The sequence below is a fragment of the Triturus cristatus genome, chromosome 8, assembly GCF_964204655.1.
Source record: "Triturus cristatus chromosome 8, aTriCri1.1, whole genome shotgun sequence".
NCBI lineage: Eukaryota > Metazoa > Chordata > Amphibia > Caudata > Salamandridae > Triturus > Triturus cristatus.
The window spans coordinates 1,502,688,216-1,502,711,161 of NC_140591.1; the positions used below are offsets into that span (position 1 = coordinate 1,502,688,216).

A 22,946-nucleotide genomic window follows, 5' to 3' on the forward strand; every position below is an offset into this window, starting at 1 on the left:
ATTCGTAATTAGATTGTCATTTCCGATAGGAAAATCGGTTTTGTTCACAACCTAAATTGAACAATAAAGTTTTTTCAGATCCATTCAAGAAGTGCTACATGAGGTGTCCGTGGACGATTGTAAACCTAATCGTTTATAATCAAATAGACCATTTACAAGAATGAGGGAAGTCTCTTGTAGACATGAATCAGAGAAGTTATAATATTGCACTGTTTGTTTCACTCGTTCCTACGCGATGAAAAGAACTACAAATCCCATGGGGACAAAAATGGGGCCATCACGTACCATTTAAAACGCACGTAATGAGACGTGCTCACAGCGGTGTCTGACACTTCCGAATATAACAAGAAATGTCGAGAGTATCAAGGTACGTTGAAATCTTTATTCCAAATTAGGTTGAGTCCTACTTCCGACAAGAGAGCATTTGATTTAAAACAATGCCCATATTTATATCTTTCTAGTTGGTAACAATGTGTTGAATCAGCGTACGCTAGTTGGATTACAGCCTAAAGTGAGAAGAGCGACATCCACTGCACTAAGGTACGCGTCCCTTTTAGTAGTCCCATGAAATACCGTGTAACCTAGTACAACAAAGAAATGGGTTCAAACTCTTTTTTTGCATTCTTTTTTGTATTCTTTCCCATATTCACGGCACCAGTTGGAAACAAGATAGCATGTTCCACCTAAAAAACTGAATATATAAAGATAACGATCGGAACTGCGATCGAAACAACTAAAATTATAAAAAGACACGTTCTATCCCTCAGAAAACACACATAATGTAAGTAATGAAGGATGGCATTTGAGCGAATGTGAGACCATATTAGTATTTAGCTTTTGATGGTGATTCTCTCTTTTTGTCTGTCTGGTTGTGTCTTTTCAGACTCAGGCAACTACTGGGTTCAAGATCGGCTGATCTATCCATCACTAGACTGAGGTAAAGAAATTCAGACCATTGGTTGTTTTTTGCAAAAAGTGAATCTAGGTATCTAGTTATACTGAAAAAGATATTTGTTTGTGTTTCAGTCTACAGGTACTGATGAGAGCCCCGGTATTGGAAGGGGTTCGAAACGCGTAGACCTTGGTTTTGGCCATAAGAATTAGAAATTGTTTTGAAAGTATCATACATAGTGATGACTTTGTTCAATACTATTCTATGGTCGTTATGAAAAAAGAATTTTTTAGAATTGGTGAAATGCAGTTTTTGATTGATGAGAGCATGTTTGTCTGAGACTCTTCAGTTTGGTATGAGTAGTGAATGAGTGAAGATATGAAACGAATGATAAGAATGGATGGAGTATGGTAAGAATTAGAATGTAATTTATACATGTTTGCAGTCATATATTTTTGTATATGTGCTTGAAGTTTTGAAAAATCACAAAACTTATGGTGTATATATAAAAAAGAATCAAAAAATTGATTGATTAAATTGACGGAAACAGTGGTCTAAAGGTTCATGTTGTTTTCATTCGCGTATAGAAAGAAAAGTATCAGTATTGGCATTTTTGTTGTTTTTTATGCAGATATTTAACAGCATCGGGCTGAGGGAAGATCCCTGAGGGACGACGCAGATGATCTTGTGGTCTTGGAGTGGAAGGGTTGGAGGCGGACGCTCTGGGTTCTGCTGGAGAGGAAAGATGTGGTCCATGCCAGGGCCTTCTCTCGGATACCGGCGTCATGGAGGCGTCCTGTTAGGGTGCGGTGGCAGACCGTGTCGAAGGCTGCTGACAGGTCCAAGAGGATGAGGGCGGCAGGTCCATGAGGATTCGGATGTCGTCGGTGGCGGCGATGAGGGCCGTCTCTGTGCTGTGGTTGCTGCGGAAGCCGGACTGGGTTGGGTCCAGGATGTCGTTGTCTTCAAGGTAGCGGGTGAGCTGTTTGTTGATGATCTTCTTGATAACTTTCGCCGGGAAGGGGAGCAGGGAGATGGGTCGGAAGTTCTTGAGGTCCTTGGGGTCCGCCTTGGGTTTCTTCAGTAGGGTGTTGATCTCGGCGTGCTTCCAGCTCTCCGGGAATGTTGCTGTCTCGAGGGAGATGTTGATGGTCTTCCGGAGGTGGGGTGCGATGGATGTGCAGGCTTTGCTGAAGACGTGGTGGGGGCATGGGTCAGATGGGGATCCAGAATGGATGGAGTTCATGGTCTTGATGGTGTCTTCGTCACTGACGTTGGACCAGGTGGTCAGCCGGCTGGTGCGGGTGGTGTTCTCAGCAGTGGCGGTCTCGACGACGGGTGCGGGGGTGGCGGTGTTGAAGCTGTTGTGGATGTCGGTGATCTTGCGGTGAAAGAAGGTGGCCAGGGAGTCGCATAAGTCTTGTGAGGGTGGGATGTTGTTGGTGTTGGAGCTGGGGTTGGAGAGTTCTTTCACGATGTTGAAGAGCTCTTTGCTGTTGTGTGCGTTGCTGTCTAGGCGGTCCTTGAAGGCGGTCTTCTTGGCGGTTCTGATGAGTTGGTGGTGTCTGCGGATGGCATTCTTGTGGGCTGAGTGGCTGTCTGGTGTTTGGTCGTGGAGCCAGTTCTTCTCCAGTTTCCGGCAGTTGCGCTTCGAGGTCCGGAGGTCTTCAGTGAACCAAGCGGCCTTCTTGCAGGAGTGGTTAGTGGTGGAGGTCTTGAGTGGGGCGAGGGTGTTGGCGCAGTCGATGATCCATTGTCTGAGGTTGGTGGCGGCGGTGTTGGGGTCGGTGGGATCTGCGGGAGGTCCCAGGGTGAGGGTGGCGGTCAGTTGGTCCTCGGTGACCTTGCCCCAGCGGCGGCGTGGCATCTGTTGGGTGCGGTGGTGTGTGGTGAAGGTGAAGTGGACGCAGCTGTGATCTGTCCAGTGGGGTTCGGTGGTGTGGTCGAAGGAGACGTGGGGGCTTGCGGTGAAGATGGGGTCCAGTGTGTGACCAGCGGCGTGGGTGGGTGGTGTCACGAGCTGTTTGAGTCCGAGGTTGGCGAGGTTGGCGATCAGGGCGGCGGAGTTGACGTCGTTGTTGTTCTCGAGGTGGAACTTCAGGTCCCCGAGGAGTATGTAGTCCGTGGAGGTGATGGCCTGGGTGCTGATGAAGTTGGCGATGGTGTCGCAGAACTGTGGTCAGGGTCCGGGTGATCTGTAGACGAGTGTTCCTCTGAGGGTGGTGTTGGGGTCGGTGTGGATCTGGAAGTGCATGTGCTCGGCGGTGGTGAGGGTGTCATCCGTGTTGGTTGATACACAGAGGGTGTCCTTGTGGATGATGGCGATTCCCCCTCCTACTCTGTTGATGCGGTCTCTGCGGGAGATTTTGTAGCTCTCTGGGATGGCAGTGGCGATGTCTGGTGCCGAGGTGGTGTCCAGCCAGGTCTCCGTCAGGAAGGCGACGTCGGGGGTGGTTGAGTCCAGGAGGTCCCAGAGTTCGACGGCGTGCCGGCGGGTGGAGCGGGTGTTGAGGAGGATGCATCGGAGGTGGTTGGGTTCTTTGGTTGGTGGTTTGTCGGGCCGGATGCTGGTGTAGTTGCAGTTCTGGCAGGTGAAGGGTCCTTGGGTGCGCTTTGGGGTGGCATGGTAGCAGGCGTGATGTCATCCAGGGTTGAGTGCGTGGAGGCTGACGGAGTCGTAGTGCAGTCTGCTGTTGTGGTGGCTTCGGGATCCAGGGGTTCTGGTGCTGGGCGCGGACCAGGCACGGACGGGTGCAGACGGGCTTGCCTTGGACGTGCCTTCGGCGCGGCCGCGCAACGACCGCCATAAGAAGGGGAGGTGGGAGGGAGTAGCTGTGTGAATAAGTGAGATGGTGCATGTATAACAGTATAGGTGAGTAAGTGGCAGTGTGATTGCCTTTATGCGTGAGTGAGCAGGTGTGTGAGTAGTTCTGAGTGTCTAACAGTGTGTGAGTGGCTGTTTGGGTGAATGAGTGGATATGTCAGTGGCTGTATTAGTGAGTGAGTGGGTGCATGAGTGTCTGTATGGTTGAGTGAATAGATGTGTTTGTAGACCTATTAATAAGGGAGTGGGTATGTAAGTACTGGTATGGTTGTGTCAATGGTTTTGAGAAGGGTAGTGTGAAAGTTGGAGCGGGTGTATGAAAGATTGTATTGGGGTGTGAGTGGGTGCCTCAGAGATTCTGAGGATGATATCAACAATGATGTCATTTGAGATGTCATGAGTGATGTCACTGACCATGTCATGAGTGATGCAGTATGTGAAGTCTTCAGCAGTTCATTGCGGGTATGCGAGTTAAAGTTAGGTTGTATTTTAGTTACCCCAGAGGAAGGGAGCTAACCCGAAATGCAATGGGTACATGACACTGTGTTATTAGGAATATTGAACCCCCTTTGTGCTGCTTTGAAAAGCCTGGATGGGCATACGTAAAACATGGAGATAAAAAGATTTAGTTCTGAAAGAAATAGCTCCTAGGCAACACAACACCTGGCGAAAATCAAGTGATAAACATCGGAACAAGGACTCGGTGTACTACCAGAATATGTTTAAAAACAATGCATTTTATTCTTTATCATAACTTAAAAAAGATGTATTTTTTTATTTTTTTATAAACACTACATCAAAAAACAAATGACAATACAATGACATGATTATTAATAAGGTCATGCGTATATTATATTACAAAATCTTTTGTTGTAAGAAAGACCTATAAGCATTACATAAACAAACAATACATGGTGGCTAAATCTAAGTAGATGGAGATGTAAGTCTCACAAACAATACATGGTGGATAAATCTAAGTAGATGGAGAAGTAAGTCTCTACGCGTGTTTCGGCGTAACAAAAAACGCCTTCTTCAGGAGGAGCCACTTGATTTTCTGCATGAGAAACATAGAAAACCATATAACATAACTGGACTACACACATAACATGACAAAACAGAGCCTGAATTGTATTCAAGTACACAGAGTCCAAAGATATAACAATACGCAAAGTACATCAAAATAATTGAAGATGCTAAACAGTTTCATTTGATCTAGAAAAATAGTCCACGGACCAAAGGGATAAAGAAAAGAAAGAGAAACGAAGAAAGATGATAAAGTGACTAAAAGGAAATTGAAAATATATAACCCAAATGTGAAGTGAATAATTAAACCGAAAAGATAGGTGACCCAAAGTGTTAAGATTTAGCCAAGACAAAAGTGAAGGGTATAAAAACTAGGAACTAGGCGCTTACCTAGAAACAACAAATAGTGCAGCCCTTGATAAATCTGGTCCACAGCGATAGAAGTGAACCAAGACACTGGAGGGGAATATGAGAATAAAGAGAATCTCTAAATTATATGTTCAAGATATTCTCACAACCTAACGACATTTTATGGTTGAGATATAAAGTAGTGATACCTTTCCTCAATTTTGTATGGCCCAAACAAGGATGTTTGTAAAGGTCCGACAAAGGGTATACAGCAGTGTCCCTTATATATATCTCTAGAAAGAATGATATATGATAAAATGTGATTAAGCTAGTTGGAGCGACAAATAAGAAGACCAGGGATAAGGACTTGGTTGGATGTAATTACTCATATACCTGGATAAAATCAATTCTACGAAATGGATATCATAATGCCAAACACGGAGACGCTTGAGCCCAAGACGTCTGCAAAACAAGAATCGTATGTGGAATGCTGAAGCCAACAGTAGATAAAATCAAAACAGTAGGTAGGCAGCAATACATTCTAAACCTGAAAGAGACATGGACAATATGGCTATTAGAGTTAACTTCTCATGTGTACTAAAGAGATTATCAAAGTCATATGTAGATGTGAAAGTACCTGTTATATTGGGGTGTATCATGTATAAAGATTGCTACATCAAGGACAATGGATGCTTAAAGATGGAGACATGCCTGTTAGAATGGTGTAAACTGCTGCTCCGCACGATACCTGTTGAATGTAGCCAAAAATTAGAACTAGAGGCTAGATAGACTCCTATGTAAATGACTAATTCTAGTATATATTCAATGAAGAAATGGCTATAGATTACAGCATGTCATTCGTGGAGGCAAATGAAGTGAAAGAAACAGGCCATTGATAAATGCAAAGCAAAAATAATCTAAACTTTAATCACAGCAAATGGGAATTCATGCTCAACGAGCTGCGTGATGCATGTCTAATGCGGGATCAAAAAACGCGTATTTATTAAATAGCTAATATACACAACAAGCAGAAAAGCGACCAGACTAAGATAACGCGGATGGTACCATAGTGGTGCGCTAACTAGATTAGATCTGTGATGATTTCGGGTAGGTAGTAATCCAATACTCACACGTCATGAGATGAAAACGACTCCTGTGCTGCCTCCAAAAATGAGTGGAAAAGAGCAGGTGAATACAGCGTCTATATATTGGTGCTCCAAAGATCGCCATGGCGGACTGGATGCAGATATCCTGGTCACGTGGTACAGCGTACCAGGAACATAGACCGGAGCAAACAAAAAAGAAAAAAAAAACTAGTCTGCTAACTGGTCATATTTCATGCAGGAAGAGACCCGGGCCCGGGCCATGATACTTCGAATAACGATAGCTACAATAACTGATGGAAAACACAAGGGAACCTGCCAGTTACAATAAGTCTAACCATATCTACGATGGAAGAGCACTGATCTAGAGGCTTAGAGTTCATGAAAACAAGATACCTATGGAGTGGGAAAGGGTATAGTAATCAGGGAAATGGATTAAATAGTACTGCTAGCTAAAATAAGTATGATCAGTAGTGACCACAGGGGGAACATGAGCTATAAATAAAGATAACGAAGCAAAGAGTGAGAAAATAATCGCCAATTCTATAGAAATACCAACGTGCCTCAGGTGCCATAATTATGAGAGATAATCGCAAATGCAACAATATTTAGGATCTAAGAGAACCTCATTTAGTGTTGTATTTTATGGTATTCTCCCAAGGGATATCGTTGTTTGGGCCTTTTTTATGGGAAGCTAGAGTAAAATAGAAACATTTAGTAAACATGGAAATTTCTGGATCAAAGATGGAGAAAGTTTAGAATAAAAATATGATAAACAGATTGAATATTCAGAATTCTTTCTTATATATGGATGTGCATCTTGTGAGGGGAACTGATGAGGCTTCAATTTGGGATACACACAGTTAATGTGCACGGACGGAGCATGCACTAAGGTTGCACGCCTTCAACGCCGTTGAGCATTATAAATGTTGGTTCACCAACCTGGAGTGCATTCTGTTATTCTCAGTGTGCAGATCTAATAAGATTCCCAGATCCTTTTGGTGAGGCCGACTCAAGATGCTGTCCCTTTTGACAGGAACATACACATTGCTGCTAATTTTGCTGCTATGAAATTTGACTTCTGCTTAAAAAAAACCTACATTCTATGGTTTGTCTAGCATAACCTCCAAGCACGACATCAGGATCTTTAAGAGGTACCTATCACACAACTCATTGTCAAACACTTCATTAGATATCAAAGTGAGCGATGTTCCTGTGTCTACTAGAGCTTCTACAAACAAACCCTTAATTGGAATAAAGTATTTCAGGTGCTTTATCTTCTCTCCTTCAGTAGACACAGATAAGAAACAATCCTCCATAACTTAATTTAGTTCTGAATATATACCATTAATTTTCGAAGACCCTCTTTGTAAATGTCAACATTTGGCAAAATGCCCTTTTTCAGAATATAGTTTACAGGCAACATTTTGACCCGGACATTTTTTGAAAGAGGCAATATGTCCAGTATTACAGCATCTGTAACATGCACCCCTAACTTTCTTTATTGCAAGCTGGGTAGTTTTGCTCTTCACTTCCTCTTCTATCAACCCCACTTTGTAGACATCAATCTTCCTGTTTTTTGTATCCAAGCCAAAGAATGTTCCTCACATTATTCAATGGAAATAACCTTGTTCAATGTGGGATCATCCTTTAACCATAGCTCTTGTCTTACTTTGTCAAGTCAAGTCGAATTTAGCTTTATTCGATTGGTAATCATAAAAGCATAGAAAGAATACAAAGTTAAATACATCTACCAGGATTTTATTTTGTAGAGAATAAGAACCACTTTTAAAAAAACACATAAAAGCAAGAATGTTTACAAATATAAAATGTAAAGTGTTGGTGAAAAGAGGATAAAAACACAATATATAGCAACGTAACTAATCATATTCATACATCAAATTGTCATATAGAGTGAATGTTCCGTACTCTTGTAGCACCACTAATATAAAGGGAGAAAGCATAGCAGGTATATTCAGACTGAAGGCTACATAAAAGCATATAATCATCCTGGTGCATTGTGAAATTCTTTGACAGGGCACAGAATACGTTTCCTAATTTCACTGTAAAAACCACAGACAAGAATAAAGTGCATTGAAGATTGTATTGACACTACATCACTCTGGTATCTAGGGATTCTATTGGACCACATGTCTCTTTTTGGAATGGCTGCAATGCCTAATCAAAGTCTAGTAAGGTAGAATCTTTTTTGAACATCTATGACCATCACAAGGTAGCCCTGCAGTCCAGGTTATAAGGTTTGTTCCAGGTAATTGATTACCAAGGTTTTCGGCTTTCTTTAAACTCCTGCTCTCCTCTTCGTTTAGCGGTAAGCATAGCTTTTAGTTCTTTTTTGCTAAACTGTAGCATATTTGCTGGAATCTAAATTTGGAAATCTAGATCGACTTCAATTATTAACCTATTGACATGTGTCAGCCAGGGAATTATATTACAGTGCTCAAGTCATTGATCACTTCTCTTGAGAATTTCATAGCTGGTTTACTCCAGATGTTGTGCCAGCCGGTAATCACACTTAAATCAATGATATCTTCCACATAAGTAACACTTAGTTCTCTGTGAGTAATTAAAGTGGATGTAGCACGTGGTACATAAAATAACCTGGCCAAAAATAGATTTTCCTGAGTTTGCAGGATATTTTGCCACCTTGCCCCCCAGAGGACTGCACCATAGGTAGCTGAAGGTAGAAATGTACACCTATAGAGTTGCAACATTTCACAAATAGGTTTGTTGCCAACTTTTCTAGCAAACCTGAACAAAGCCTCAGTTGATCTAGCAAGTTGTAACTTTGCTAGTTCCAGGTGGGGTTTCCAAGGACCGGAGCTTGAGAAAAGTACACCCAAAGTACCCCAAATAGGAAAATTACTTTACTTTTATTAAATTTTGTTCCCTGACATGGAATGATTTCTTTTTGGGTCTACCTCTTCCGTATAACATGATAACAGTTTTTGCCAAATTTACTTTTGAGATCTTTGAACTCCATATATCCTACAAAACCAGCGATCAGTTTTTGCAGACTGTTAGCGGTTCTAGACATCAGGACCAGATCGTCGGCATAAAGGAGCACCGGAGTGAATCGGCATCTGATTTTTGGTGCATCAGCTTCTAGCTTCTGAAGCTCTTTATCAACCCCGTTCACATAGAGGGAGAAGAGATTGGGGGCTACAACAGATCCTAGTCTTACCCCTCTTCTGACACTAAATCTAAAAGATTTAGTAAAAAAGAACCAGTTAAATAGTAGCACATCCACTTAATAAATCTGGTGAAGAATACAAAAATATTTACTTCCTGTGTGTCTTGTAACCCAAGTAGTTGTTTCTCAGCAGTTTTAGTTGCAGTACTTGTGATTACCAGAGTTATACAAAGGGTTGTTCGTGGTCTAGACTCTATTTTATGGAAGTCATATGTAGACTATTGCATCAAGACACTCTGCAGGTTCCAGAGACTGTATGCAATTAGTTGTTTGCAGACTAGTTTCAATTGGGGTAGTCCCGTGACCAGGAGGAGTTTAAAAACCAATGCGTGTACTTCAAATATTGTGACTGTTTCACACAAAGTCAAAAGTGAGAGGACGTGAGTTCTAATAAAGTTGGGTTAATTATTCTTTAATTCCTCCTTGCAATACTATGTGGAATCACAGTTTGGGCAGTCAAAGAAATTTCCTGTGCCACATGTGACCTGCAATGCAGGTACAGTGTGCATATAGAGCAGTTCACACGTGCACACACCCCAAACAGAATCTTGACTGCGAGGCTGCACCTAAGTGTGTCATGAGCTATTACCGCCCACGCTGAAGATGAAAGTCTGTTTCCTAAAAACACATGGTGCATGGAGCAGCTGGCATGTGCACACACTTCCAACAGAATCATAACTATGAGTGCACACCAAGGAGTGTCATGGGCTATTAACACTCGCGTTGAAGGAGAAAGTCAATTCTTTGAAAATACGCTGCACGGGTGGAAGTCTTTTCCCCGAAAATACACTGCAGAAATCAGCAGAAAATAGAGAAAGAAATCATGTAATAGAAGTACAGGCACGATGCCATGCATAAATGTTGCCAAGAGTTAAACATGTCGGTTTCAGCTCGGTCTAGAAAACCAGTAATACAAGTCTGAGGTGGAAGTGATGTGGAGGTGATTCTGCCCAGTTGTCGCCACAGTAAAGATTACGCCTTCCATGAACAGATAGATCAGGTTTTTAATTAGGAGCATCTCACATCCAACAGCCCAGCTACAAGGTCCATGTACAACTGCCTAGAATAGAACCTTCCAGTCTCCTCATCCACCTGCTTACAATGCAATCCAATATTCCACTACAATATTCCTGCATCGGAATACCACACAATGCCCATTAGTGTTACAGATGTTATGGCAAATTGGGTCTATGTGTACCTTGCTGAATATCTTCCATTATAAAAAGCTAATATCAAACTATCATATCTGTTTAGTGAGATGTGTGAAACAAAGCAATATACTGTCTTCCAGTCCTAACTGTAGCTTGTATTGATACACTTGGATAATTGTGTTTACTTGATATGTGTCACTTAATCAAACTTTTCAATATTTTAGAGGCATGACACCTAGATATATTACATCTGCAGCAATACGCTTTTTGTTAGTTCAAACAAACGATTGCCTGATGTGTAGGAGCCATCATAATTTGGGTCCATGCATGTTTTGTAAGATAACATTTTGCTGCAAATTAGATTTCAAAAACGATTTTGATTGTTATGGCAGAGATAATTGTAGTAAGAGACCACTAGTCTGTAGACCTTTATCATGTCTCTACTAATTCACCTCTTTTATTGGAAGAGAAAATGTATTCATTAGGATGTAATGCTTATTTATATTTGTTAAGTTAGCATAATCAGGCCTCCAGTTAATGTAAGTGTGCCTTAAACTCCTAATACTGGCACTTGTTTTGCAAACACAAAAAAATACTTTTTATTCTTCACATTTAAAAGGCCTGCCTAAATTCTTTCTCGGTAACAACAAATAGTCAAAACAGGATTCATTTGGTGCTTTTGTGCTGAACTCAAATGTAATTTCTTTTGTTTCACTTGTAGCGTCTTGGATGAAGATGAACCCTGACTATATTCACTCCTTCAACAAATCATGGATTTTCCTGTTCTTGTGAATGACTCTGTTTAATATGTGCAAAGACATAGTTTAGTTCACCTGTTTGAGGTTAAGGTTTAGCATAAGTGATGCATTCTGAAGACATTTCTAACAATGTGGCAATTAATGCATTATGTATTTTTGAAAATGTATTGGTTGTTGTCTTTATTATCTCATTTGAAACCATGTTGCAAGCGTGTCTTTCACTATTTGAAACCTATAAAGATGCCCTATTTCGGATGCATGACAGACCTTGAACTTATTTCTTCTAAAACAGTCTCCTTCACAGTCTATATATTTAAATTAAACTTACAGAACATTGTGATTATTGTCCTTAAGCAGACTTAATTTCTGTCCTCTCGCACAACGTATACTTAGAAAATTTCGCTTGACTTATGATATACATTGATGCTGATTTAAACTGCTTAACTTATCAATATTTTTGCTTTCTAAAATGTCTATTAAATTTTGAATAAACCTTTATAGTTTTGACTTTGAATATTGTCTGGTGAAAGTTTTCTTTATTTGCCATGGGACCCTGTCCTTTGTGATTCACATGGTCCCCAAACCTATGTATCGTCCCTCATATAATTTATTAGTGTGGTGTGCCAACAACAGAAATTTGTTTAACCCTCGAACAAATGCTATACTACCAGCCTGTGCTAAAGTGTTTCTCTGTCTCCTGTAGTTTCTCCAATGTCTGTCTTTTTGTGATGAAAAACTGAAACTTTTTTTCTACATGCAGTCTTTTATAATACACAATAAAGTGTAATTGTTACACTTTTATCACTACTGACTTCATCATTTGATGCACAGGAAAACTGTATTTTCATTGTGTGCTGCTGAATCACATTGGTCGCTTATATGCAATAAAATATACCTTGCAAAATGGTGCTTTCTGTATATCTGTACCATCCCTGTAGTATGAGGGTGCAAATTTTGAAGTAGGGTGTGTTTTACTTGTTGAAAATTTTGCTAACTAGCCTTTCTTATCACAGCCTAGATGCTAGCATCGGAAATCACTATGGTAAAGACAGATTTATATTAATTACTCTTTACGCACAACTGTGTATTATTGATTGACTCTGGATATGTCTGTTTTAAATTGAATTTTTAATATGTGAGGCTTGAATGTTGATTGTTTTTTCATGAACAACTGCATTGTGGGGACTAATCTTAGTGGGTCATTGTCAGAAACATGCAGCCTCATTTATGCTTCCCTACTTTGCACAAAACGCACGATGATTAGGAATAATAACTCCGATAGAGCTGAGGAGTCACTTAAAAAATTTAGGTATAAAGGGGAAAGGAGTTGTTTATAGGTCTGGCCTAACCAGCACACATGCGCTGCATAGGAAAAAGACCTTTTGTAATCGATTCGCTTTTTGCCCTAAAACAATTTTCAATGGCAACGCATGCACATTTGGCGATTCCCTTGCAGGAGCGAGCTTTGACACCATATGTTTGTAATTAACTTGCAAACATATGGTGCCCTTGCTCACTCCCGCAAGGAAAACGCAAGGGAAACAGGCGCAGGCCCCCTCCGTTCTCCCCTCCCCCTGCTGCCTCTCGTCAAACTTTCATTTTTGTTTTTACTGCGCATGCTTGTTATTTTATTTTACAGACCTTATATTTGTGGTCTGGATTCTGTCACCCCGTGTTTTGGGGTTTGAAGCTGGTCGGTACTAAGGTTTTTCGTGGGCAAAGTTCTAACTGGAAGCGACAGTGCAACTCTTAATCACTTTAGGCCCGGATGTCTGTGAAAAAGTTTGCATTTCAGTTTATGTTTAATGCTGTCAGATGAAGCGGCCCCTTTTGCAAAAAGCAGCCACCGCAGGAAAGCGAGATTGTAGTGATGTTTACAGGAGGTCTGGAACAAAACTTCACGTGAAAGCAACAAAATCTGGCATGGGTTTGTGTGAGCCACGTAAAAAGAACTAAGTGTCCCCTGTCGTAATAGAATATTTTCCAACTCACATTTGTACACAAGTGCAATATATTAAATATCACACGCACTTGGGAGGCAGATCCACTAGAAGGAAGTGAGACGTTAGCCGGATATATATTGTGAGGCACGGGAACTTAAAACGTGCAAATTCTGTTTGTGTTTACTTTGTGCCAAACACGCAACAATGCAACATGGCGCTGTAATGTCTTCAGTATGGCGAGGGCCTGGAGGGGGCTTCTCTGCACATTTTATGCATAACTTCTCAGGCATAACAAGTTGTAAAAGTGCCACCAAAGGGGATATATGCAAACACTTCAGCACACACAACTCTGGCCAGGGTGAAATATATGGCTCTTTGTGGAGTGGGCCCTTGTGAACTTGTTCTTGCTAAAATGCGTCATTAATGTAAAGCACAAACTTCTAGAACATTCCTTGGTTTTTTAGAAAGATTAGAAATGTCTGGCGCTTTTCCCCGTCGCACATAGAAGGACAATTACTTTGGACGGCGCGGAATGCCAATGCGGGTGTCCTGTGTTTTATCAACATGAAGAGGCCTGCCTGCTAACATTCCAGTCTGACGCCATGTCATTGAAACAGGAAGAAGGTGTTCTTACACACACGGAGCACCCTAAGTGGACACGTGGAAAAACACGGGAACTGTGTCTGTCGCTGCCTTTTTCAAAGGTGGGTCCATCTCTCCACAAGGCTCAGTCTCTGCCTCTCTCTGTTTTCCAGGGCGTCTTTCTATCTTTACCTGTTTGTCTTTTCTGCTGTCTGTCTCTATCTTTTCCACAACTTGCCTCGGCCTCTCTCTGTGCCCCAGTTTCTCTGACTTTCACACTGTGCCTGTCTCTGCCTCTTTTCTGCTTTTCCTCTCTCTCTCTTCCACTGACCGTCCCTGCCTCTCTCTCAAGCGCCAGTCTCTGCCTCTCCCTTTATCTTTCATTCATGGCCATGCCGCAGCACGCCAGAACCAAAAACAAACTGCAGAAATATTTCCGAGCAGTTGAACAGCACTCCCATGCAACAACTTCAAGTCGCACAAACAAAAAGCATTAGCATAGTCAATTGGTCTCGCTTTTGGGACCTTATAAGTATTTAGTTTTGCAGCACAATATCCTTGGTGCAACAACATCAACTGTTGCATGGCTAAACACGTATAAGGTCCCAAAAGCGAGACCTATTGGCTATACCAATGCTTGTTCATTTTTTTCATGCCCATTTTTCATTAAATGTGATTGCAAATATAATAGCATCAGCAGTGACAGCTTCTGGTACTCACGAATGCTAGGTTCTAATAGAGGAAAGTAATTCTCACAAAAGAACGCATTTCAAGATGAGATGCAAAATAAAAAACATAAACTGAATACTGCCAACAATCCAAGAGCAGAAATGGAAAAAAGAAGTGGTTTAAAAAAAGATGTGGTTTAGGAAGGTGAACTGTGTTCTCCTCAAAGAAGCAACTGCTAAACCTCAGGGGATATATATTTACAAAATGATGAAAGTAATGACTTGCTGAGCCTAAAGCAGACGTGGCAAACCTTGCTTGTTGTCTAGACTATTTTTGTTCTGCTGTCAAATGGCTTTAGTGAAAAAACGGGTGTAAATACCACGTGTGCGCGTTTAGAAGTAGAGTCTACGTGATCTCAGTGATGTTTGACCCTGGACTCAGTCCAGGGATGATTACAGGATTTAAGTTTGTCATGGTTGCTGGTTGTCTTTGGGCAGTCATCTGAAGAATAGGCTCAGAAAATGTGAGCAACATCTGTGAGCCCTTAAGCCATATGCTGTGTTTCTGAGTGCATAACTTCCTCAGCCAATTTTATACATCCCTCTGTTTTGTTTGCATGGCATAGAATTTAGGTGATTAGGTTAGCGCAAAATTTGCTTAACATGTTATCGCGTAACTACTTGAAATTTTAGCAAAAGTGTTTGAAATTATGCTTAACGATGTAGAATTCAAATCCATCAGTCAGCCTAATATGTTAATTGAAAACGAGTCCTCACATCAATATTTGAAGTGAGGATGCACTTTGATCTAAAGAATACTGCAAAAAAACAAAAGCATTGCTAAAAACAACCCCTCCTGTTGGACTGTGTGCTTGCATTTGTAGTAAATATTTTTCGCAAATGGCGCATAATTAGGCTAAGTGGCATATTGGCATCATTTTGTGAACTTCAACTAACAAGTGTAATGTGAAATCCTGAAACTACTTGAATTATATAGCAATTAACATTTCAGCCAGGACTACATAAAATGTCCCTGTGATTCCCCTTGTCTTCAACATTTTGAAGATGGATATGTTGATTACGCTTGGGCTCAAAATGTTAGGAGAACCCCCCTAGACTTAGAATTGACTCATGCTGACATTTGGACTCTAATGAACTCAGCAGTGATATTTTACTTACACCACCATTACACTTGACATGGAAAAGGGAGGGATCTCGCACCGAATATATTCTGACACTGCAGGGATCAGAGATTATCAGTTGCAATAAATAACACTAAACAACACATTTTGCCGGTAAAATAAGGCATGACATGTCCCATTATTTACCAAACAATATATATTTTCCCCAGGTTTTTTGTTTTGCAAAACTTTCAAACAGTAATAAAGGGGTGCAGTGCTTACCGCACAATCATGCCTGTGTTGCATAAATGTTGCACTATAACAATAATCTGCCTGTATAAAACCCTATGCTTAGACAACTTTTTCACGCATTCTATGTGTGCTATACAGTGCAGCGCACATGCACATGAAGCTTGAAATAAAATCTTTTCTCCTACATAACAACTGCTTTAAGAAGGTATTGTTTTTTGGTGCAAAGCCTTAATTACCAATTTTGGTATATAGGGTTCTGAGTCAAAAATCCTGGGTGGTAACCTGGGAATGGCCTTGTACCATCCATGGGACACACAGTAGTGCATGCGGGCGCAAATCACTTTTTTTGTTACCTTTAGGGGTACTTTTGGAAAGTAAATAGTGTGTCAAGACTTTGAAGTGTTGTGTTATGTTGTGTGGCTTTTCACCAGCAAAAGGTGTTGATAAATCAGCACTTTGGTGTTTTCTCCACATTTTCTGAAACAATAGTTCTCCTCACTGGCACATTTTGAAATAGACACACAGTCAAAAGGAGCAATTTTGGAGAGTAATAGTATCACAGTCTCTAGAAGTGCCACTAGGCTAGACTGCAAGGAACGTTGAATCCAAATATATTGAAACAAGCATTTGTGCTTGAGAGAATGGGCTAGTGAAGGAATGTTTTGGCTCACCTTTGTTTATCTATGTAACCATCTGCTTAGGCACTTGCTAACCTATTCATCCATCGATACATTCAGCTGTACACATACTTATTACTTAATCAGAGGTCCGTTCTATAACTGATTCATTCTCATAGTTACCCAAAGAAGCTTGAGCATCTCACGAAGAAGCACTTTCACTTAAAACAGAGATATTGGCTTTGCCATTGCTTGTTGGCTTGTGATGCCAAAGTGCACAATAATAATGATGATCTGCAGGTAGGTATTGTTTAAAATATGCATGATTGCAATGAAGCAAAACTCACCCATTGTCTCAAAAAATAACTGTGCAATATTGTGCAGCTAATATACAATCGAATGAATGATGGACATAAGTGCCTTTAGTGGGTCTTTGACATGTAATGATTGAAGGAGTGAACATTTCCATATTTCTAACCATGCATCACAGTTCTACTTTGATGTAGTGGAGGACATGTGACAGGTTTCGCCATCAGTCATGACTGCTTCCTCTGAATACTAGCACCCTTGCTTGGTCTGTGTATAATGCAGAGGGAGGGGTTAAAGTCAGCTTTCTGTTGTCCTTTCCTATGAATACAGCAAAGTCTCCTTCTGGGTTTAGGAAATCGACAAGGTTTGCTCCAAAATTCTCTATCTGCATGACATTGTTCCTTCCATGAAAACCCTAAGCCCCATTTCAATGTCCATCGGAGGGCAGAAGACCTTGTGTGCAGACTCAAAACGTTTTAACAGCAGTATTTCCTGCCTATACGTCACCAACTAAGTTCTGATATGTGGGAAGGAGGCTGGATGCACAGCTCGGGTGACATGACCATCCAGTGTGTGACCTCTCAGGTGCCAGCACAGTAGACTCATGTGAATCCTACGAGTGATCTGTGCTCCATCCCTTGGAGGTTCAGGTGATCCCTGAAGTGCATGCTTTGAGCATAAGAAGAGAAGCTGGCTTAGTCATTCAGCCTTAAAGTTAAACATGTGACCTGCTGATCCTGCAGGTGTGGGTGGACTTAGAACCCAACGCAGCCCTGGCAAAAAAACTGAAACCAGCCACTGCTCTTTTCCTGTCTATCTTTCCAATCTTGCTCTCTCTCCATTTCTCTCTTTTTTGCCAAATGTCATTAAGTTGGGGAGCTGAAGACACAGGCCGCAGCCCCCTGTTTTCAAAAACTGTCCTCCTCTAGCTCCAGCACCCTGGGGAAATGCCTGATGGAATAAATGGCCACTACTGACCTGACAGTAGAGCTGATTGCAGCAAGATGGAAATAAATGGCACAGAACGGCTGAAGAAGGCTAAGCAAAATATTGCAGTCATAACAAAGTTGGGGCCTTTATGCATCTCACAGTAGCAGGCACCTGAGTGCCAAGTACTTCCATCTTGTGCAGCTCTTCCAATGTTACCATACCAGTCAAAAGGCTTGGGGAGCTTTTTCAATGGCAAACAGATAAAGCGTTAGTAAAGTTTTTTTTTTCCAACTTTATTTGTGATTTTGGGTACATACAAAACTGTGACATACTGCCCCGAGGGGGGGACATCAAAGAATCACTGTAGGGACAAACCCCCCATCAACAACCGGCAATGACAGCAGCGGCAGACTGCAAACCCGGGAATTCAACCAAGGATTAGGAAGTCCATAAAAGTCCTTGTTCCTAGTTGCCTGGGGTGTCGCCCAGAGGGCAGCAGCCATCATTCAGCTAGAAAAGAGAAGGGGAGAAGATGAGAGGGGGAAGAGTGGGCAAAGAGGGAGGGATCAAGAGTAGAATGACGAGGGAGATAAGGTGAGCACTCTGGTCGGACGCAGGGGAAAAGGTATTCCAATCTAATGGGCAAGCAGAATCATGAGCAATCACACCACAGGTGTCAGGGTCGGTGCACGAACACTGGGATGGAGCTACAGGAAGTCCTGCAGGGGCTTCCAGATATCGTGAGGGTGTAATTGTGTCGGCATAAGCTCCCAGAATTTAGACAGTTGGGTATGGCAGAAAGCGGTGTCCCTAAGCCAGTCATCTTTGCGTGGACTACGCTTATGTCCCCAGCAGATAGCCACCCTCCTCTTAAGCAGTAGCAGCATCATGGCCGCCAATCTACATAACCAAGCAGGGCAAGCAGTGGGGATCGTTCCAACCTGTGCTCCAACATTTCACTCAGCGCATCAAACACATTGATCCAGAAGTTGGCCACCTCCAAGGACTCCCAGGCCAAGTGCATAAAGGAGGCCTCAGGCATTCCCACCTCACACACCGTGCATCCGCACCCAAACCCGCCCTGTGCAGCCAAACAGGGGTTCTATATACCTGATGCAGAAATTTAAAGTGAATTAACCGTAGTCGGTAATTGGGTGACAGAACCTTGGATTGTGCGCAGCAATAAGCCCACACCCCCTCCTCGAGCGGAGTGCCCAGGCACACTTCCTACTCGAGCCAAGTGGGGGCACACAGATTGGAGATTCACGCTGCATCCCATAATAGATGTGCGAGGCGTTAGTAAAGTTAACAGAACTTGCACTATCAATACAAAATCATGTGTTTTTCTAGTTATGAACTGCTTTAAAATCACCTAGTGCAGATCACACACCCAGCTCTGTCCCAGCAAAGAAGGAATACTCTGTATGCCAGGACTGGCAATTCCAAAACACAATAGAAATAATTTGGGTGGATTCAAATTATGAAGGGAATTTGCAGAAAGCAGTGACTTACGTACTGTATTGATTCTCTCTCTCTCGCAATGTAGTAATATGCATTTATTTCATAATATTAGACACTGAAGTTGTCTCTACCACACCTAAGTAGGCAACCATATTGCTGGTCAGTGTTTGATAGGATTAAGATGAACTCACAGGATAATGTATCTCAATGTTTGTGGAAAGTTGGGTAGTTGGTTGACTGTGGTGTGAGCCCTGGACAAGCAACAGCCAGAAAGTCTAGCAGGGTAAACCAAAAAAAGTCAAAAAATTAATCTGTGCTTAACCCTATGGAGCTTTGCACACAAGCAGCCAGGCTTAACTTAGAGGCAATGTCTAAAGTATTTATGCAGCACACAAATAGTAATAAAGTAAAACCACAACACAAGGAAAATCCCAAACCAATTTAGAAAAAAACTATTTAATTTTAATAAATTAGTTGACACCAAAATTACAAAAATCCAATGAGTATAACCGGACATATTGATTTTTAAAGTTTTAAGTGAAAATATTGCCAAAATGCACAGACTGCTAACAAGGGATAGCTGGAAAAATTCAGGCAGACTGTGATGGACAGTGGGCCGGCTACAAGGACCAGATTTGACCCAAGGGGCAAAAGTACATTAGTCTGGATTGCATCAACTTTGAGGATTCTGTTGATGGCAAGGATGCGGAGTGCAGATGGGACAATGAGCCTGTGTCAATCCACATGATGATGCACTGCTCTGAGCCTTGCAATATCAGCAAAGTGCCGGTACTGATCCACCCAACAGGGCAATGCATTGGTACAGATCCGCCCAGTGGAGGCAATGCATCGGTGCTGTCCCACACTGTGGTGGTGATGCATCTGTTCTGATTTCCGCAGCGGCGCGAAGCTTCAGTGCAGAGCCACGCATCAATGATGGTGTGCCAGTTTTGATCTCTGCAGTGGCGGTGATGCATTGGTTCTGCTGGAGTGAGCACCTTAGGCCCACTTCCAAGGGTCCTGGACTAGGGTGGCACCACTTGGCATGGCAGACTCACTGTTGGCAAAGTCCAGGTACAGAAGCAAGATGGTTGGAAGACTTTTATGTCCTTTAGAATTCATATCAAGAGGCTAACCATACTGCTTTTGGAGTCACTCTGGGTTCTGGTTTCATGTTTTGTAGGTCCAGTCCTTCACACCCAGACAAGGAGGGCAGCATGCAGCAGGTCATCACAGCAAGGCAGCAGTTCTTCAACAGTAGCAGTCCAGCAGAGTAGAAGTCCTTCAGTAGTCCCTTTCCCTGGCAGAGAATCCACAGGTCTAGATGTGTACTGAGTTCGGGGTGTAACACATCCAGTACTTATATCCATTGGTGCCTTTGAAGTGGGGGAAGTGCACAGAGGTCCTCTCTTCCTGCCCTGGCCACACACTCACTAAAGGGGGGTAAGCAGCCCCTTGTGTGGGTACAGGACACCTATTCAGGTGTAACTGTTAGGCTGTGCTCAACTGTTTCTTCCCATCCTGTCAGGATGGCCCATCAGGTCACACCTAAGCTCCCATTGTGTTTGGCTGTCTAGGGGAATACAAAAATCCCAACTGTCACCCTCCCCAGATGCATATCAGAGACAGGATGCAGGCATATAGGGCTAGGAGCAGAAAAAAGCCAACTTTCTAAAAGTGGCATATTTAAAATTGTAATGGAAAATCTTGCTTTGCCATTAAGGATGATTTATCAGTGCCATTCCATAGGTACCAAACATGATAGATCCACCACCTCTCAATTAGGAATTACAGCCTATTGAATTTAATAAGGAACACCCAATGTTATCCAATAAAAGGGGTAGGCCTCTCATTAGTGAAAAACAAATTTGGCAGTTTTTCACTACCAGGACATGTAAAACGTATAAGTACAAGTCCAGCCTTTTACTTACACAGCATCCTGCCCTATGGGCTACCTAGGGCCTACCTTAGCGATGACTTATATGTAATAAAAGGAGACTATATGGTTTGGCAAGGGGTTTCACATGCCAAGTCAACATGCCAGTGAAACACTGCCTTCAGGCTGCAATGGCAGGCCTGGGACAAGTTTTAGTCTGCTAATTAGGTGGCTGGCACAATAAGAGTTGCAGGTCAAGTACCATTTCATTTACAGGCCCTTGGTATAGGGTATACAACTTTACAATTAAATATGCCAATTAAGTATATGCCAATCAAACCATGTTTAGGGGAGTGAGCAAAAGCACTTTAGCACTGGTTTGCAGTGGTAAAGTTCACAGAGTCCTATGGGCAACAAAAACGACTTCAGCAAAATTGGAGGCAAGCAGGCAAAAGGTTTGGGGGAATACCACCCTCAGGCTGACTGGTTTAACACATGTGTCCCTCTAGTTGAAAGTGGGGAGTACATCCCCCTAAGGTGGAAAAGCATAAGCATAGTCTGATCCAGGTCTGTGTTCCATTACCTGTAGGGAGATGGAGCACCTCAACAATTTTGGATTATCAAGCCTCACTTGCATTAGCTAACTGAGGGGCCTGTGGTCTGCTCGAATCTGGATGTGAGTCCAAAACAAGTAAGGTCTCAGCTTTTCAGTGCCCAGACCACAGCAAAGGCTTTCCTTTCAATACCACTCCACCTCTGTTCCCTGGGAAGTAACCTCCTAGAGATGAAAGCTACAGGTTGGTCTAGTCCTTCACCATTAAGCTGTTAAAGAACTGCCCCTGTTCCATGTTCTGAGTCATCTGTGTGTCCAATAAAGTTCCTGGAAACGTCAGGGGTCTTGAGCACAGGGGCTGTGCACATGGCCTGCCTTTCTGGCAAACCTCTGTCCATATCACCTTTCTGGACTGGTTCTTGGAAGTCAGCTCAGTCAAGGGAGCAACAATGGTGCCATGTCCCTTGACAAACCTCCTGCAGTAACCTGTGAGGTTCAGGAAGGCTCTCACCTCAGTTTGAGTTTTTATGGGCTCTCAGGCCATGATGGTCTTTATCATGGCCTGGGGGGCTGCACCTTACCCCCACCTACCAGGTAACCTATGTACACCACAGAACCCTGTCCTATCTTGCACCTACTGGTCTTGATAGTCAGGCCTGCATTTTGCAGAGCCTGAAGCACTCCCTGCTGGTGAAAAAGGTTGTCCTTCCAGCTGTTACTGAATACAGCTATGGCATCCAGGTAAGAAGCACTGAAGGCCTCCATACCAGCCAAAATCTGGTTTACCAGCCTATGGAAGGTGGCAGTGGCAGTATTTAATCCAAAGGGCAACCCTGCGCTTCGTTTAATTGGAGAAAGGTGATTGACCGTATTAGGCCTGATACCCAACCACTGGCCATGGCCCCAAAATCAACGGGAGACGTTTCGGTCGATTCTCGTAACTTCCACATCTGGATGAATCAGATCATCTCAGATAATTCTGACCCTAAAGGCGATCGTATGAACTGCCTTAAAAGGAAGACTAGTGCCCCCTGGTATACCCAGGCCTTAACTGAGAGCCATCTACTTTGTAGAATAAGAGAAAGGAAATGGAGGAAAACATATGATGAGGCCTCAAGAGCCCTCTATGTTCAACAGAGGAAATCATACCTCTCTAGCATAAAGGATGCCAAAAAGGCGTACTACACAAAGGCTATTAACGATGCCCATCAGAAGCAAAAAACCGTCTTCTCCATAGTCAAATCCTTTACTCACCCTAAAGCTCTCCAGCCCGAAATCCCGCCTTCCGAAACTTTGTGTAACCAAATTGCAGATTTCTTTGAGG

At 42.5% G+C, this 22,946-nt stretch overlaps 1 long non-coding RNA gene across 2 annotated transcripts in view; it reads left to right on the plus strand.

The window, feature by feature from the left end:
• The window catches only part of LOC146806012 (uncharacterized), a 910,525-nt gene extending 898,311 nt beyond the window's left edge, over positions 1-12,214 (plus strand). For both annotated transcript variants that reach the window (XR_014967539.1, XR_014967540.1), the window contains one exon: positions 11,274-12,214. This is a non-coding gene — a long non-coding RNA (uncharacterized LOC146806012). The remainder of the gene's footprint in view (positions 1-11,273) is intronic.
• Positions 12,215-22,946: the final 10,732 nt, after the last annotated feature.